Raw genomic sequence first — 19,071 nt, 5'->3', positions numbered from 1 at the left:
GTTTACATGTATAATATATATATATATATATATATATATATATATATATATATATATATATATAGTATTATAATTTATCAGTCCATAAGTAATTATCTTCCAAAAATGCCAGTTAAATTCAAACAGCCTCTATCATGGGTTATGCCGGGCACGAGTCGTACTTTGCCTATACAGTTTGTTGACAAGTTGTGACTGGTAAGGTTTTGTTTTCACAGGTGAAAGGGTAAGGAAATTAAAGGAGAGCGAGATAATATGCCCTGGTTGACCCTACAAGTCATAAAGAACTGATGATCAAACTGATAGCACTACTAATTAAACTTTTCAACATATCATGGATGAAATGGGCATATTTAATGCTTGTTCCCAAGAGCAGGAATGGGCATATTTAATGCTTGTTCCCAAGAGCAGGAATGTGGTAGATGCTGAAAACTAATGATGTATCAGTTTGGCTTTACTTATAGAAGAAGCAATGGAATTACTTCTGAATAAAACAGTAAAGCATCTGAAGGAATTGGGGCTCCAGACAATGAGCAATATGGTTTAACACTTGTATGTTAGACTAGTTAAATTCAATACAGTTTGTGACTGGATAACCAGAGAAGTAAAGAATATAAGTAGGGGCTACTTAAAATTTAGCAAGGCATTTTACATTCTACCACCAAAAAGTTACTGAGCAAATTAGAAAGACTTAGAGTTAATCATAGGAAGGTAGCTTGGGTAAAACACTAGGTAGTCACAAAGGCACACAAGGTATTAGTAAATAAATTTCACTCAGATGAAAGTTTGGTTAGTAGGATTGCTAGGCAGCTACCACAGTGATTAGTAGTGGGATGGCCATCATCAGGACGTACATACATGACAGTGAAGACATCTTACATTGTTTATCAATCAGCAGAAGGCATGGAAGGTGTTGAGTGCTTTTATTGTGAATGGTACAATTATAGATGTGTGACTACTCATAACAAAGTTATATATGCTCCCTATAAAATGGTATGCTGTGTGCGTGTGTGTGTGTGTGTGTGTGTGTGTGTGTGTGTGTGTGTGTGTGTGTGTGTGTACGCGCATTCAGAGATGTGCTTACTTGCCCCCTGAAATAAAAAAAAGCTTCTTTGATCTCCATGGAAAGGATATAGATGAGTTATTTATCAATTACTGTTGTGAGTAATGAGTGCTGCTGCAACTGATTGTGCCTTAATTATTCAGTGTTGAATTGAAAATTCCAAAGTAATGTACTATGAATGGAGGAATGGCCTAAGATATTACAGCTTAAATTCAATGCATTGAATGGGAAAAAGATGATGTGGGATTTCATTAAAGTTACTGCAAGGCATACACAATGTCTCCAGCAAGGCATCTATGCATTAAGTGATTCATGAAATCTGTCAGATGTGTAAGGCACCCTGACTGCAACTATTACATTGTGGTTTTGGCTTTGTTCATTCATTGAGGTAGAAGGAAGTGCTGGGGAGTTTAGTTTAGTGAAAGGTGGGGTTGAGGGTGAGTGTACACTAGGGGCTTGTCAGTCTGTGACTATCCAGGAGAAAAGGGAGTTAGTGATGTAGTCAGGTAGATTTGTGCATATGTGAGTGTGTGTGTGTGTGTGTGTGTGTGTGTGTGTGTGTGTGTGTGTGTGTGTGTGTGTGTGTGTGTGTGTATGTTTAAATGTGTACTTATATGTATGGAATACTGAATGAGGAGGGAAGAATGGCTATGCTTACAGGATGCATCTGCCACAATCATGGGGAGTACCAGTGGAGCTTTTATGATAAAAAGGTCAGAATGCCAACTACAGGATATAAGTAAATAAAAAACTTACAGTATTAATAAGTAAAGCAAAGCTACAAAACATTAACATGTCTTTATTAAAAATTAAAAAAATATGGAGGTGAGTAGTTTTGTGCCTTAACACTTCATTAGACAAGCATCACAACGTAATAACAAGTATGTATACGTACTGCATCAGAAAACTCTAGAACCATTAAGGATTTAGTTTCCTGTTCCTTAGCAAGCCTTAGCCTTAAGTGATAAAGTATCATTCAACCCAGGAAAAGAAATGGCATCTTGCTGATATGCCACTGATGATCGAACATCCTTCTTGTGCTATTCATTTACCGCTCAAATTTTTGGAAGTAACATCAAATATCACAGTGTATGATGCATTGTGCTGGAGAATTAGAAATGTGTTTATACAAGGGGTTATCCATCCATCCATCCATCCATCCATCCATCCATCCATCCACACCCTTTTTTCTCAATTTTGCACATGGGGTTAGGGTATCACTTCAACAGTGATAATCCTTTAGAGACAAGGTTTACAAGGGGTTATCAATATCTTACTTTTAATACTAATGATTACTAAGTCTTTTGTGTAACTTGTACATAATTTTGCTTATATAAGCTGCTGGGAAAGTAGTGTAAAAAATGAGTCAGACCACCATCTGAGTCTTCCAGTTAGTGTAATAGTTGAAGTGATATGCCTGTGCAGATGTATGGTTTGGTGATGGTTCTGTATTACAGGATAACATGTATGAACCAGTTAGTACAATCTCCACGCTAGAAGGTGTCTGTTCTCATGCCTGTTCTGTTGGTACTTCCATTTTTCTTATAATGCTGCTCTAATAAATTATAAAATGTTAAACTCTTTTTATGAGTAAAAAAAAGTATTTCTATCACTAGGCAAAACTTTCCAGCTGTCAGACTTTACTTTATTGATAATAAAGATATCTTTTGGAATTGAGATTGTATAAGCAACCCCATTCTTACTCAAGGAGGAAATTATGCTACTGTGGTCTTTTGGTGAAAATTACATTTATATATGTCATTTTATGATTAATAACAATATTTACTACAACACCAATATCACCAAAATTGTAGCCTCTATGTGTATTTTTTTCAGGTAATTAAACTCAACTTCCACACAGTGTATAGTTAATATATAGGCTTAGAGAATTACAGCTTAAACATTGCATTTAATGATTTGTGGATGCTCACTGGCTTCCAGCAAATAATTTTTTTTCTCAGTCCCCCAGATTTACTAACCTGCCATGCAGGACTAAACTAGTCCTGCACGTAAGCGGCAGTTTAAGAGGAGGACGGCAATACAGCATGCATATTAATGAAGGCACGCTGCCTGAGCTCCAAATCCTACACTAAGCATGAATGAGTGCAGGGGACATGTCTGAGAGCAGAGCTCTCAGAATAAACACGCCCCTACAAAGTAGAACAGAAGAAAGTGTAAATAAATGAGTGAGACTGCTAATAGGTGTCCGCATCCCCACCAACAGTCCCCATGTGTTCAACAGCAACAGTACACCGAAATAAAATGATGAAACCCTTGTATGTTTTTTTATTTAAAACTCTGAGTGCAGCTAACTGTAGGTGTGCAAGTTTGCCCATCGCTTAGCTACGGTTAAAGCAGCAGAAAAGGCTGAAGAGGATAACAAGGAATATATATGCAAATGAAGCAGCACAGCAATAGTGAATTGGTTAGAGCATCCGCCTAACGAACAAGCATTCCCGGTTAAGAGTCCCACTGCAGCACATATCATTTTCCATGTGGAATGTGTATATGAACATATTTTCACATCTTTATACTGTATTACCTACATAATAACATTTAAATGTGAACTGGAGTACTGCATGAAATGCACATGTGAAGTGTCAGTGTCAAAATTAATTTAGGCAGTAGTAAGCAGGTTTAAGCACAAATAAGCAGTAGTAAGCGTGTTTAAGTGCGTTTTCACAGGGGTAAGCATTGCCTACACAGATGAAGCAAAGTAGAAGCTGAGTGTAATAAACTGTAACCGGAGGTCAGCAGTGCTTACCGTCATGCAATCCCACGCAAACCCGCTTACAACTGCTTAAAAGTGCCTTAATCACTCTGTAGCCAACGTCCCTTGTTCTGCTCAGCAACAAAATAAACTGCCTCTCCAAGGCTCAAATCCAGGACCCTGCACTCAATACATAAAGTGATTTACCACTAAACCATGGCAGATATACATAACCTGAAGTTTTCACAAACATATCTTGCAGCACAATCAGTCAACAGTACAGGAAATGTATTATTATCACACCACATAACCTGTTAATGCAAGAAGTCTGGAAAAAGTATGCCACACTGAGCTAATCGAAGGAAGGACACTGAACAAAGTCGGAACTATAATATATAACATTAATTATCCTGCTTTTTGCTTATTTTGTTCTTTATTTCTTTGTTATTTATAGCACTTTGTGTACTGTGTATTTTTCTAGCTAGTTTCACTGTGTGTGAGGTATTAACTGGAAATTGTCCACTTTTATTAAGCATCTTTTGGGTTGTTTGTTTCTGATAACTTGTTGCAGTTAAACTCTTTTTTCTAGAGGCTCCTTTAGCTGTTTAAAACTTTCATTTAAAGGCTCACTGTTGCTTTTCAGCTGTGAGAAACATTTCTGCAGTTTGTTTCTAAGTAGTGGGGATATTTGTAGCATTTCCATATTCAGGCTTGTATTTGGGCCTAGTGTTTGTGGAGGCTGTGTGTCTGAGCACATATTCAGGGACATCTTGGTTTAGCCAAAGCCATCAGGCATTTCAGTGAGAGAGAATTGTTTGAGGTCATTGACTGACTGAGGCCACCTGGACTACAGCTTAGACTAAGCACCTCATTGGTTCATTTGCAATTTCTTTCTTAAAAGCTGTCTCAGGTTTCAACTTTCTGTTACCTAAGAAGTTAGGTTGTGAGTGTTTCTGCCATTTCACACTGAGCTAATTGAAGGAAGGACACTGAGCAAACTTGGAACTATAATATATAACATTAAGTATCCTGTTTTTTGCTTATTTTGTTCTTTATTTCTTTGTTATTTATAGCACTTTGTGTACTGTGTATTTTTCTAGCTAGTTTCACTGTGTGTGAGGTATTAACTGGAAATTGTCCACTTTTATTAAGCATCTGTTGGGTTGTTTGTTTCTCATAACTTGTTACAGTTAAACTCTTTTTTCTAGAGGCTCCTTTAGCTGTTTAAAACTTCCATTTAAAGGCTCACTGCTGCTTTTCAGCTGTGAGAAACATTTCTGCAGTTTGTTTCTAAGTAGTGGGGATATTTGTAGCATTTCCATATTCAGGCTTGTATTTGGGCCTAGTGTTTGTGGAGGCTGTGTGTCTGAGCACATATTCAGGGACATCTTGGTTTAGCCAAAGCCAGCAGGCATTTCAGTGAGAGAGAATTGTTTGAGGTCATTGGCTGACTGAGGCCACCTGGACTACAGCTTAGACTAAGCACCTCATTGGTTATTTTGCAATTTCTTTCTTAGAAGCTGTCTCAGGTTTCAGCTTTCTGTTACCTAAGGAGTTAAGTTGTGAGTGTTTCTGCCATTTCACACTGAGCTAATCGAAGGAAGGACACTGAGCAAACTCAAAACTATAATATATAACATTAAGTATCCTGTTTTTTGCTTATTTTGTTTTTTATTTCTTTGTTATTTATAGCACTTTGTGTACTGTGTATTTTTCTAGCTAGTTTCACTGTGTGTGAGGTATTAACTGGAAATTGTCCACTTTTATTAAGCATCTGTTGGGTTGTTTGTTTCTGATAACTTGTTGCAGTTAAACTCTTTTTTCTAGAGGCTCCTTTAGCTGTTTAAAACTTTCATTTAAAGGCTCACTGCTGCTTTTCAGCTGTGAGAAACATTTCTGCAGTTTGTTTCCCACCCTCCCTCGCTGTTGGTGGCTTTGCAGTTGCCTGCCCCTAGTGTAAATTTGATCTGGGACCCTCCTCCCAGTCTAGTGTCATTACCTCATTCTACCCAGTACAGGGAGAACATTTGAGAAGGCCAATCAGCTTAGTTTCTGCTACTCCTTTCTCGCTTTCGACTAAAAAAAAAAAAAAACTTTTTCTTAGCTTGTTTCCTGCCTTTCCTGTGGGTAGTCTAGCCTGGATATAGATTTGCTGTGTCCAGGACTATTTGTAGGCTTCTAGGCCCCCAAGCCTTTCTGTGTTGGAGAGAAGCCTTCTAGCTTAATTTTGTTTCTTAGAACTAGCCAGTTTTTCTGTTTCAGCACTTGTTCAGAACTTATTTTAAGCACTAAATAAGCTACAAATTACTACAGCACTCAACTTTCCTCACTGTCTAGAGGAAAACAGTTTCTAGTACTTAACAAATATGCACCTATCCAGGCATGTCTAAGGGTCAGCCTTAGATTTAGGGTGAATCTGGGCATCTTGGGGCAATGCAGTAATTGCCTCATGTACACAGACAACCCTCTCCTCCTACCACCCAACACTACAACCTGAGAGAGATGCACTTATATAGCCAACCTGGAAGCAAAGCTCTCTTCACCCAAGACTGGACTAGACAGTCAAGAGGAGAAGGTAAACACTTGCACCACACCACACACAGCACATAGTCCCTCAAAACCTACACCACCAAAACACACACATAGAAACACAAAACACACACCTACATTCACAGAGGTTCTCAGTAAAAACCTGCCCAAGCAACAGGGACCTCCAAAGCAGAAACACAAGCAACATCCATCCCCAACACAACCCAAATGACACATAGCCCACAAACTCAGTGTGCCACTCAACCACAACCCATAAGGCATAACAACGTACCCAACACTTTAGTCATAGGTGATTCTATAGTCAGGCACACTGATGTTCCACTCACCAGGCTAAACAAGGAGAAAGTTACTGTCAGCTGCCTGTTGGGTGCCAGGATCCGAAACATAACGCATGCACTCAGGTCACTCCACAACAAGTACAAATATGACTCTGTCATTGTCGATGTTGGTGTGAATGACCTGAGACGTACCTCCTTGGACTACATGAAACGGGACATGGAGGAGCTGTCCGATCTTGTAGCCCAGGCAGGTATGACCCTAGCCCTGAGTAGCATCCTGCCATCACCCTGAATGATACCACAATACAAGGACAAAATGATTGACTTCAACAATTGGCTAAGCTTCTGGTGTCATTCTAAGGGGATCCAGTATCTGTCTGCCTGGGATGACATGATCGACAAGCCAAGATGCTTTGCCAGAGATGGCCTGCACCTGTCGCCCCTGGGATTCCGGATACTGGCTAAGGCTCTAGCCACCCCTATAGTGCCTTTTTTAGGCAAGGTTCAAATGACAAATTCACCACCCTAACAGGTACAGGCATGAAGAATCTGAGGGTATTGCTACTCAATGCTAGAAGTCTAAACCTCAAAATGCACTCTCTCGAGGAACTCCTTAAAATGGAGAATATCAACATCTGTGCAGTGACAGAGACCTGGTTTAAGGCTCCAGAGAGTACCCCTGCATTACCAGGCTATAATTCATACCACACCTTTCGACCACCTAACCTGGACCGAAACACTAAAGGCGGAGGCGTGTCCATATTCATTAAGGATATCCACACCTCCAGGCTAGTTGCTCAGCATAATGCATCCAAGATTATCCAAGTGCAACTAACTCTGAGCAAGACCGCAATCCAAATTGTAGCTTGCTACAGATCTCCTACCATGTCCCAGGATTCCCACTCCTCATTTCTTAATACACTGGAAAATATTAGGGTACAACCTAACACCCTAATAATGGGCAATTTCAACTACCCTACCATTAACTGGGAAAACTACTCGTACCAACTCTTTTGCTCAACGTTTTCTGGAATTCATAAATTCCAATGCCATGGATCAAGTTATCCACACCTCCACCAGGGGCAGCAATATCCTAGACCTGGTTATTACCAACATGGGCAACCGGTGCTCCACACCAGGGGTCATTTCCTCATTGGTCAGATCCGCCCATAAGCTAATCACCCTAGACATCCACATCTCTCCCCCACCCCACCCCCCATTAGGGAAACCACAGTAAAAAATTTCTCCAAAGCCAACTTCACGCTTCTTAAGACAGAAGTGGCAAACTTCACGACACCCATGCTGACGGACAATAGAGGTATGACTGCTGAATCCTACACAAATGCACTTTATAAGCACTTACATGAGTGCATGGATCATGCAATCCCTAACAGAACCAAGGAAGCCAATCTGGTGGTCCCCTGTCATAAACAAACTCTACAACAGAAGAAAGAAACTGTTGCAAAAAAAGTAAAATCCCATGATTGGAGAAACTCCCTGGTCAGCTTCAGTAAGAAGCTGAGATCCCTCATAAAATCCTCCAAAGCTAGTTATGAAAACAAAATCGCCACTGACTCTAAAGACAACCACAAAGCATTATAGGTTCATAGGTTCATACTAGGCTATCTGCCCTAGGGCATTTATAAGCCTAGCCAGAGTGTGTTTGGCTTTCGCCACCCATTTTAAATTAATTTTGCTATGCCCTTTTTCTAACAGTGACACAGAAGTGATACCCGGGGTAAACCTATGATCTCCCATCCACTCATCAAGATTCCTCTTGAAAAGAGTCAATGAGGGACTCTGCCTAACCTCGACTGGGATTTTATTCCAGAGTGAAGGGAGCCTCTGGGTTATGAATCTGTCCCTCCAGCATGTCCTATTTATTTCAGTGCTGAGTTTCAAGTCTCTTGAGCGCGTAGCTCGATGGGATTTGGATTTTCTGAGGTGCAGCATGTCCATTAATTCTGGGTTGGACATGGCTTTATATGTCAGGCACAGATCGTCCCTGAACAGGCAGTATGCCACTGAGTAGAGCCGGAGTTTCTTTAACCGGGCAGCATATGGCATCTGTTTGAGCCCTTTGATCCTCTTGGTGAGGTACTTTTGGGGTCTTTCCAGTTGCTGCAGGTGTCTGGTAAGGTACATCCCAAAAGGGGCACTGTACTCAATTATGGGCCTGTTGAGGGATGAGTAAAGAGGCACAATGACCTCCCCTGATCTAGATGTGAATCCCTTCATGATTAGGTGGGCTATATAAAATGTTTTTCTAACCACTTTGGCCATGTGGTTGTCAAATGAGAGATTGCTATCAACTTGGGTCCCCAGGTCCCTAATTACTTCTTCTATACTTAATGGATTACCACCTATGTGGTAATTTGTGGGCACTTTGTTTTTGTCAAAGGGGATGACTATACACTTTTGGCATTTAGCTTGAGGCCATGGCTCTGGCACCAGTTGTCTGTTTCTATGAGGCCCTTTTGGAGGATGCTTGTGTCGGCTGGAGTGTCGATTATCGCGCCCAGTTTGCAGTCATCTGCAAACTTGGTCAGCCACAGTCCTTCCATGTTGGTCTGTACCTCCGAGAAATATATACCGAACAAGAGAGGTCCTAGGACTGAGCCTTGTGGGATGCCACTTGTAACTGGTTTGGAGTCTGACATGGCTGCAGCAATTCTAACCATGTGGGTTCTGTCCTTGAGCCAGTTTGCAACCCATCTAGTGACATAGGGGTTTATGTTTAAGCTGGTGAGTTTATCTATAATCCCCGAGTGGGGTATTATATCGAAGGCTTTTGCGAGGTCCAGGTAGGCTGTGTGGACCACCTTCCCCTCGTCAATGGCCTTGGTGACTATTTCAAAGAAATCAATCAGGTTTAAGAGGCAGGATCTGCCCTTAACAAACCCGAACTGGGTAGGATCCAGTGTCTGTAGGTCCCCAATATCTTTATTTATGAGGTCCATGATGATCCTTTCCATAGCTTTGCAGACCAAGCTAGTCAGGCTTATGGGGCGATAGTTTCCAGGATCCGTTGAGGCACCACCTTTGTGGAGAGGGACCACTGTTGCTGTATGCCACTCTTTGGGTACATATCCTGTAGTAAGGCTGAGATTGAACAGTAGTTTTATGTTTGGGTTTAGCTCTTCTTGGAGTTCATGTAGGACGCAGCCCGGGACACCGTCTGGTCCCATTGATGCTGTGTTTTTTGCTTTGGAGAGGGCAGCTCTTACCTGAGCATCTGAGATGTCAGGGTGGCAGCACTCTGCTGGGATAGATATTTGCCCTTTTGGTGGGGAGTTTGCGCTGAACCTGTCAGCTAGGATGTTGGCAATGTCTGGGTTTGGTGTATTTTTTGTCATTTTGGACTAATTCTGATCATATCTGGGAATTCCCACCCAGGTTCCTAACATAACTAAAGAAAGCCTTGTGATTATCCTTAGTGTCCTGTGCAATTTTTCTCTTGAAGCTGGCCTTAGACGATTTTATGAGTGCCCGTAGTTTTTTGCTAATACTGATCATTCTATAGCTATGTCAAGAATCTCAATGGCAACACTCAGATCTGCTCTGAGTTACAGCACAATGGCACTAAATATACAGAACCAATGGATATTGCCAACATCCTGGCAGATAGGTTTAGTGCTAACTTTACCCCTCTGTCATCCCCTAAAGGGCCCATCTCTATACCAGAAGAATGCAAAGTTCCTGTAATCACGGCTGCACAGGTAAAAAACGCACTATCCAAAGCCAAGAACACAACATCCATGGGACCTGACAACATCCCAGGCTGTGTTCTACATGAACTACAGAACAAACTGGCACCCCACCTAAGTACCATGTTTAATCATAGCCTCACCTCAGGCTATGTGCCCACTGAATGGCGCACAACAACAGTTATCCCACTTCACAAAGGGGGAGCCACCACAGACCCCGGAAACTACTGCCCCATTAGCTTAACAAGTCTGGTCTGCAAGGCTATGGAGCGTATCATCATGGAACTTATAAACAATGACATTGGTAATCTCCAAACTCAGGACCCCACCCAGTTCGGGTTTGTAAAAGGCAGATCATGTCTCCTAAACCTGATAGACTTCTTTGAAGCAGTCACAAAAGCAGTAGATGAGGGTAAGGTGGTTCACACAGCCTATCTAGATCTCGCCAAGGCTTTTGACACCATCCCCCACTCTGGAATTATAGATAAACTCACTAAACTAGGTATAAATCCCTATGTCACAAGATGGGTTACCAACTGGCTCACTGACAGAACCCACACTGTGAAAGTAGCAGACTCCAAATCCAGCTTCAGACCAGTGACAAGTGGAGTACCACAGGGTTCAGTCCTGGGTCCTCTCCTGTTTGGTATCTACTTCTCTGAAGTACAGGCAAACACAGAAGGTCTTTGGCTAATGAAGTTCGCAGATGACTGCAAACTAGGAGCCATAATCAAAACTCCAAAAGATGTGGACATCCTACAAAAGGACCTTGCTGAGACAGATGCCTGGTGTCAAAGCCATGGCCTCAAGCTCAATGCCAAAAAGTGCATTGTCATTCCTTTAGGTAAAAACTCAGTACCCATGAACTACCACATAGGTGGTAGTCTACTTAACACCAAAAGTGTGATAAGAGACCTTGGGACACATGTGGACAGTAGTCTCTCCTTTGATAATCACATCGCCACAGTAGTCAGGAAATCCTTCTATGTGGCACACCTCATCACAAAAGGTTTCTCATCCAGGAAAAAAGAGGTCATTGTTCCCCTCTACTCATCACTCATTAGACCCATTATAGAGTACAATGCCCTTTTTGGTATGTACCTCACAAGACATCTACAACAACTGGAAAGGCCACAGAAATACCTCACGAAGAGGATTACTGGCCTCAAAGAGATGCCCTATGCAGTTCATCTTAAAAAACTGCAGCTTTACTCGGTTGCATATCACCTACTCAGAGGCGATCTCTACCTAACACACAAAGCTATGTCAAACCCAGAGCTTTTCGACATGCTCCACTTAAAGAAATCCCAATCCCTACGAGCTACATGCTCTAGGGACCTAAACCTCGTCACCACAATAAACAGAACATGCTTTTCGGATAGATTCCTGTCCCAGAGACTTCCCATACTCTGGAACAAACTACCTATCTATATCAAACAAAGCTCCTCATTAGCACTCTTGAAGAAAAATCTTGATGATTGGATGGGAGATAGGAAATTCACACCGGGGATCACTTCTGTGGCTCTGTTCAACAGTGGCACAGGAAAATAATTTTCTTGGGTGGCGAAAGCCAGGGTACCTTTGGCTAGGCTTATATAGGCCCTAGGGCCAATAGTCTAGTACCTACCTATGAACCTATGAACACCGTGGGTACAAATAGGGATATATGTCATCTAATGCTCTGTTACACTGAAAATGTTGCTGGTTACACAGTTATATGTATTAGAACACATACGTAGAAGGAGATGAAACACAAAAGTGTTGCCACTAGTTACTGACTTCAATGCTGCGATCATCCATGACAATTGCCAAGTGAAGGAGGAACAGGCCAAAATATGAGCCAAACATGCATGGAAATATGGACAGATATATATGTAAATGTAGACAGATAGACAGCTATATGTAGATATATATATATTAATGTACGACTCACAAATAATCATATAACGTCAGTTGTATAAAGATACATACATATGTTCATATGTATGTGTGTGTATATATATATATATATATATATATATATATATATATATATATATATTTATATATATATGTATATATCTATAGATACATATATATATATATATATATATATATATATATATATATATATATATATATATATAGATATATATATATATATAGATATATATATATAGATGTAGCCATATGAGATATATATAAGTACAAACACATACACACACATACAAGATATCAGTAGCCATACATATGTAGTAGTGCGGAAGTACTGGGTGCAAAGTAGATCCCTCAGCCTCAAGCCCTTCAACTGACACCTGTGAACTGTGTAGTGTGCCAACCATTCCCACAAATGAAAATACTGACATTAAACATATACATGTTAATGTCAAAGTACCTTGTACATATCATTGCTTAACCTAACACCTCACTATCATACTGAATGACCCTCTTCTTAACAGGTATATCACTGGAAAGGTGCCATAGCCTAGGTTAAAGGCATAGAACTACCCCCCATAAAAGGCTGTACAAGGGCAAGGATGTGTACCACACACTTACCTCAGCAATGTACAAGGGCACAAATGTGTTCTCCAGCTGTTGCCCCCATATATATGGACATGGCCCAACAGTTGGTGTGGGTGTTCATGACATGACTGGGATGATAGCAGTAATGCTAGTGGTAAATAATGATAGGCCATTCCCTAACAACCCTTCCTGTATCACAGCAGGACAAATAGGGCATATATGTGGAGGACAGAGGCAGGAACATAGGGCCATATTTGCATTATTGCTGTTACACACCTGGAAATTGCTGCTTTTACAGGATTTGTTGCAGCATACCCTTATGCAGGGATACGACATTGAAATACAAACGGATGTCACCATGTACTGATCATGTGCAATACCAACAAAAGCATGCTGCCATCTATTCAAACCAGCTCAATCACTCTACTAGAGAAACTGAGAGAGAGAGAGAGAGAGAAAGAAAACATTTCTATAAGGTTCACAAAGCTCAGGGTTGTGTTACAGTGGAAACAACATAACAGGTATGTGAAACAGATATGCATTACTGGCATGTAGTATATGGCATAGAATAATAGGATGTATACTGTGAAAGGATGTATATGTGCCATCAGTACATGTTCCTGTAATGATGTTGTGCTCAACAACTGCACTGGACAGTAGTATTAGTCCCTGTGGGCAGTGGGGCATTCCTGTCAAATGTGCAGATCAGCAGTGAATGGCAAGGATGTGACCCATGATATCTGTGTTCTGTAAATTACTGTGGCCAATGGCTGGTGATGGTATTAATACCGCCATGATAGACACATGGGTGAGAGACCACACCACCTGCAGGACAGTCATGTTAATGTGTAGCATAGCATGCCCACACTACCATAGCAGTATAAAATGTTTATCTAAAGTTTGTCACCATATATACCCCCATGTTAGTCTGTGTTCACATGTGACACCTGTCTGTGTTGCAGCAAGGCAAAACACTTCAGCTGTGAAGTAAAGAGCGTACATGCGTGTGGTCCAGATGTTTGTACGCACCCTGCATACAGATACATATATGTGTGATACATATTCACAGCTATGTATGTGTACAGAACCTCGGACAGTTATACATTCATATAGGTATATAAACAACACAAAATGATATCTACACATATATGCACATATGTATATATACATATATATATATATATATATATATATATATATATATATATATATGAATACCAAAATCCAGAGCAAAGGAGAAAAGCGGACCAGTTCAACTGTAGCTTACTGCCAAATTTATTCAAAATAAAAGACGAAAAACATATGAGATCAAGCACTTTCGCCTGGATCAGTACCAGGCTTTTTCAAGATGAGTTTGCACTCACAAAAACACAAATTTATATACTACAAGTAATAATATCACATGATCAGATGTGTTAACAGCTTAGTTGATAGGCAAATAAATTAATAGGCAAATACATTGTTAATTGGTAACCTAGTGCAAACAGAACCACTGAGCCATGCTTTTAAAAAAATTGTAAGCCATGCAATGATAAAAACACTTCAGTAGAACAATAAAATGTTAAAAAACATTAAGAAACATTGATAAACATTAAAAAACATTGAAAAACATTAATGCATCATTAATCAATCCTAAAAATCTTTTTTTAAAAAATCTATGTTAAAGTGGGTAAATGAATAAATAGAACCTATAAAATTACAGTGTGTGTGTTCAATACACTTTGTGCAAAAAATGCCTACAAAAAGTGATGAAATTTATTAATTAATAAATAAATAAAACTATCTGTTGTATAAAATAGACTCAGCCATAAAAACTGTAGTTTTATAAATTGTAATTTTATAATTTATAATTTAGCCCTTCTTAATTTAAGGACACTAGCAATGCTGACACTGTCATTCAGGCCTGGGGGTTTTGTGGCATTCAGTTTGAGTTGCCACAACAGCTCCTTATACTCAAGCTGGGCCTCCCAGTCCCCTCCTCTACTGCCCTGCAGAACTTGCTCTAAAACCATAAATCTCAACTGCATGTTAGGACATGTGCCAAGATGTTTGTAGAAAGCATTAGTGTCCTTCTTTTTAGAAATTTCATATAAATGCTCGTAAATCCTTCTTCTAAGGGTTCTCTCAGTTTTACCCACATAGAAACTACAGCATTGTATACAAAAACCCAAATACACAACACCCTTCGCCCCACAGTTATAGTAATGTTCAGCCCTAAATTTAAATCTTCTTGATGGGATGAATAATACACTATCGTTTACCACATAGGTGCACTGCTTGCATGCTCCACAACCGCAGGTCCCAGGTTTGGGGCAAATTCGCTTACCACCTACTCTAGGTTTCCCTTCAAATAACCCTTTGAGATTCCTATCCTTCCTTCTAACAAAAGAGGGACGCTCATTGATTATTTGCTTGAGCTCTTCATGCTGTTTCAGAATAGGCCAAAATCTTAAAATCGACTGTTCTACCTCGGAAGAATCCTCCGAAAAAGTGTACACAAAGCTATTGTGAGAATCAAACTTCCCCAAAGATTTTGAACCAGTATTCTGTGTTGTCCCTTTCCCCAACAAAGGGGAATATACATCGTCCCTACCCGCAATGACCTCCTTGGCTAACTCATCAACCAACAGTGCCGGGTACCCTCTTTCTCCAAATAGCTGCTTTAATAGATCCACCTCTTCTAGACTACACATTCTTGAGGCACGTATAAACTATATATATATATATATATATATATATATATATATATATATATATATATATATATATATATATATACACACACGTGTATACAGACAGATATATATGTGTGTGCATGTCGATATATATATATATATATATATATATATATATATATATATACACACGTGTATACAGACAGATATATATGTGTGTGCATGTCGATATATATATATATATATATATATATATATATACATATATATATATATATATATATATATATATATATATATATATATATATAGGTTCATAAGTAGGTACTAGGCTATCGGCCCAAGGGCCTACATAAGCCTAGCCAACAAGGTTCCCTGGCTTACGCCACCCAAGAAAGTTATTTTCCTGTGCCACTGTTGAGCAGAGACACAGAAGTGATCCTCGGGTGTATTTCCTATTTCCCATCCACTCATCAAGATTTTTCTTGAAGAGTGCTAATGAAGAACTTTGCTTGACATAGATGGGTAGCCTGTTCCAGAGTATAGGAAGTCTCTGGAACAGGACTCTATCCCTCCAGCATGTCCTGTTTATTGTGGTGACAAGGTTTAGGTCCCTGGAGCGTGTAGCTCAGAGGGATTGGGATTTCTTTAGGTGTAGCATGTCCAACAGCTCTGGGTTTGACATAGCTTTATATGTTAGGCAGAGATCACCTCAGAGTAGGCGATATGCTACAGAGTAATGCTGGAGTTTTTTGAGGCAGTCAGTGTAGGGCATTTGTTTGAGGCTAGCAATCCTCTTTGTGAGGTACTTCTGTGACCTTTCCAGCTGCTGCAGATGTCTTTTGAGGTACATTCCAAAAGGGGCGTTGTACTCTATAATGGGTCTAAGATATATATAAGTAGAAAATGAGGTTCCATGGTGGGCCACGGATGTGATGTGCACTGGTAACATGTGCACATTAGGTTGGAGTGGTGTTCCTGCTGGCAAATAACCCCTACACATACTGGTGTGTAACTGTCATGGAACATATGTGGGCTGTAATAGTCCACACAATCCCAGAACATGTCCAACAGCATGCATAGATATCCCCAATACTACAGAATGGCAGTGTAGCAGTCACATAGCAGGCCTACCACATGCATATGTGGAAACATAGTGGCAGAGACAAGACATGCAGTTGGAATACCCTGTAACAGCCCTGCAACTCTAGTGTCCCCACAGGGAGCATGTCTATAACTACATAGCAGAAAGTGTTGTACAATACAATATATGGCCCAATGGTACACATACCAGACAAATACCACTAGTGTAGTGTGAACAGCATGTTGGAGCTGATATGGTGGTGGGAGACTGATATGTGTATTGTATTATGGTAAACCTGACATATGAGTTGCTCAGACATATTTCCATCATTATGTCTTTCTGGGAGTAAGGCACACCCGAGAAACTCTGCGTACAGTGCCACTGAGGAGGAGATCATCATCACCAGCATGCTCCACAACTATCAGCTGCTCTTCTAATGGACAAGCAAGGAGTAGCAGGAGAGAACAGCGATGTGGACTTATGTGGTCCACAGGGTGAATGAGGTGGGTTTGCACAGCCGAACCTATGAGCAGGTCCGCCACCATTGTAGTGACCTGCTCCAGCAAGTACTACGTTGTGCTGCTGCCAGACAGGATGGCCACCTTGCAACGGGGGGGGGGGGGCATAACATCCATCTTCCCCTCACCAGAGTGGAGGAGCTGCTCATCAGCCTGGTAGCACCTGCCTGCCCGCAAGAGCTCCAGACTTATACGGTCATGGAGGTGGGTGCTACTCACACACCACACATTGAGCATGCAGGTAAGGTTTCAGGGCATATCAGCATACCACTGTATTGTATGCATCTGTACAGGTAGACCATGCATGCGTGAGATGTGGGGCATGTTGTTGTGTAGTACTGATAAGCAGTAATGCATAAACTGTAGTACTGTGGACTTCAGCTGTTGTTGTGCTGTAATACTGCAGCCACCCTGTAGCAATGCCATAGCTGTGGCCACTGACATCAACTCTATCCCATGTCATTGTAGGTACCTCTGGGATACCAACAAGGCAGCAGCCAGATGTTGGTGAGTATGGTTTAAGGTTATGCTTGGCAATTCACTGTGTATGTCATAGCTAAGGTGTAGGCCATGTACACAACTAACACACCTGCCCATAATGCATGCTGTACATGTGCACTGACACAGCACACACCTCACTAATGGGATTACCAGTCTCAAACACATGCAATACACAGTCCATCTCAGACAGCTGTGGCTACACTCCAGTGCACATTGCCCAGGCACAGCTGACTTCTGCCAAACATACACAGCTATGTCATACACAGATCAGTTGAACATGCTACATATAACGACATCCCACTCCCTCTGCTAACACACGCTCCAGGGTCCTAAACCTAATCAACACATTACACAGAACATACTGGAGGGATCGGGCCCTGTCCTGGGGAATCACCACACTCTGGAACGGACTACCCATACATGTCAGGCAATGCTACTCATTGGCCATCTTGACAGAAACACTTGGCAATTGGATGGGGAATGGGGAATACATCCTGGGTAGCATGTGTGTGCCACAGCCTGACAGGGGCACAGGGGAATAACATTAGTGGGTGGTGCATGGCAGGGAACCCCTGTGGCTGGCTTTTGTAGGCAACAGGACCAATAGAACAGTACTCACCTATGAACCTATGTGTATCACAGGCAACATCAGGCAGGGCCCAATCATGGTCAATAATTGTCTCTACGCTCACCATTGGTACAGTACAATGTCTCTGTGATTGGTCTAATGGTAATCTATCACTCATACATGCACCACTGATGATGACTTATGTGAATACACATCAAGCAGTCACTAAACACATGTCCAGATGTGATCCAGGAACACACAGAGACTGTGAGCAGCAGCAGAAACACACTTGACACACAGAAACACATCCTGTAATGGTGTGCACACCCATGAGGTATGGTGCACAGTACATGCCAAGGTGCTGAACGGGTGCACAGCAATGCTGTGGACATGGGTGCAGTGGGTTCCAGGGGGAGGGCCATCACCTACAAACAGAAGCCATGCATCACAGCCATGTATAATGTTGGTAACGGGAATTGACTACAGTTGCACTGCATGCTGTTCAGCCCCACATGTCCTGCATGCTGACATGTGTGTAATTACAGGTATGTGTGTGATACTGTACTGCACCATCACCTGCTATTGTGTGTGTTATGGGGTTGCAGGAGCTGTCTGTAGGTGCCATCTGGTGTAGTGTATGGGTTGCCATGTATGTCGATTGCATGTGTGTATGTCTGTGTGTGTGGCCATGTCTGCACACGTGTGTGTGTGTGTGTGTGTGTGTGTGTGTGTGTGTGTGTGTGTGTGTGTGTGTGTGTGTGTGTGTGTGTATTTACTGTTCAGTGGTGTTGTACAGGTCTTACAGTCTGTTCCCTGTTTTCCCCTCACATGTGGCAAGGAGGGGCTGGGCCCCCCCCCCCGCAGGGAATCTGATGTCACTGATACAGACAGTGACCATGAAGATAGGTGTGTTGAGGC

At 41.3% G+C, this 19,071-nt stretch overlaps 1 protein-coding gene across 1 annotated transcript in view; it reads right to left on the bottom strand.

Annotated features, from left to right (window-relative positions):
* LOC122796738 (desmoglein-2-like) overlaps positions 1-19,071 on the bottom strand; it is a 1,262,885-nt gene that overhangs the window by 459,529 nt on the left and 784,285 nt on the right. The window lies entirely within an intron of this gene.

The sequence above is a fragment of the Protopterus annectens genome, chromosome 3.part0 (assembly GCF_019279795.1).
Source record: "Protopterus annectens isolate FY-2018-M chromosome 3.part0, PAN1.0, whole genome shotgun sequence".
Lineage (NCBI taxonomy): Eukaryota > Metazoa > Chordata > Ceratodontiformes > Protopteridae > Protopterus > Protopterus annectens.
The sequence above is the reverse complement of the archived record's forward strand: the minus strand, read 5'-3'. Positions and strand labels throughout refer to the sequence as shown.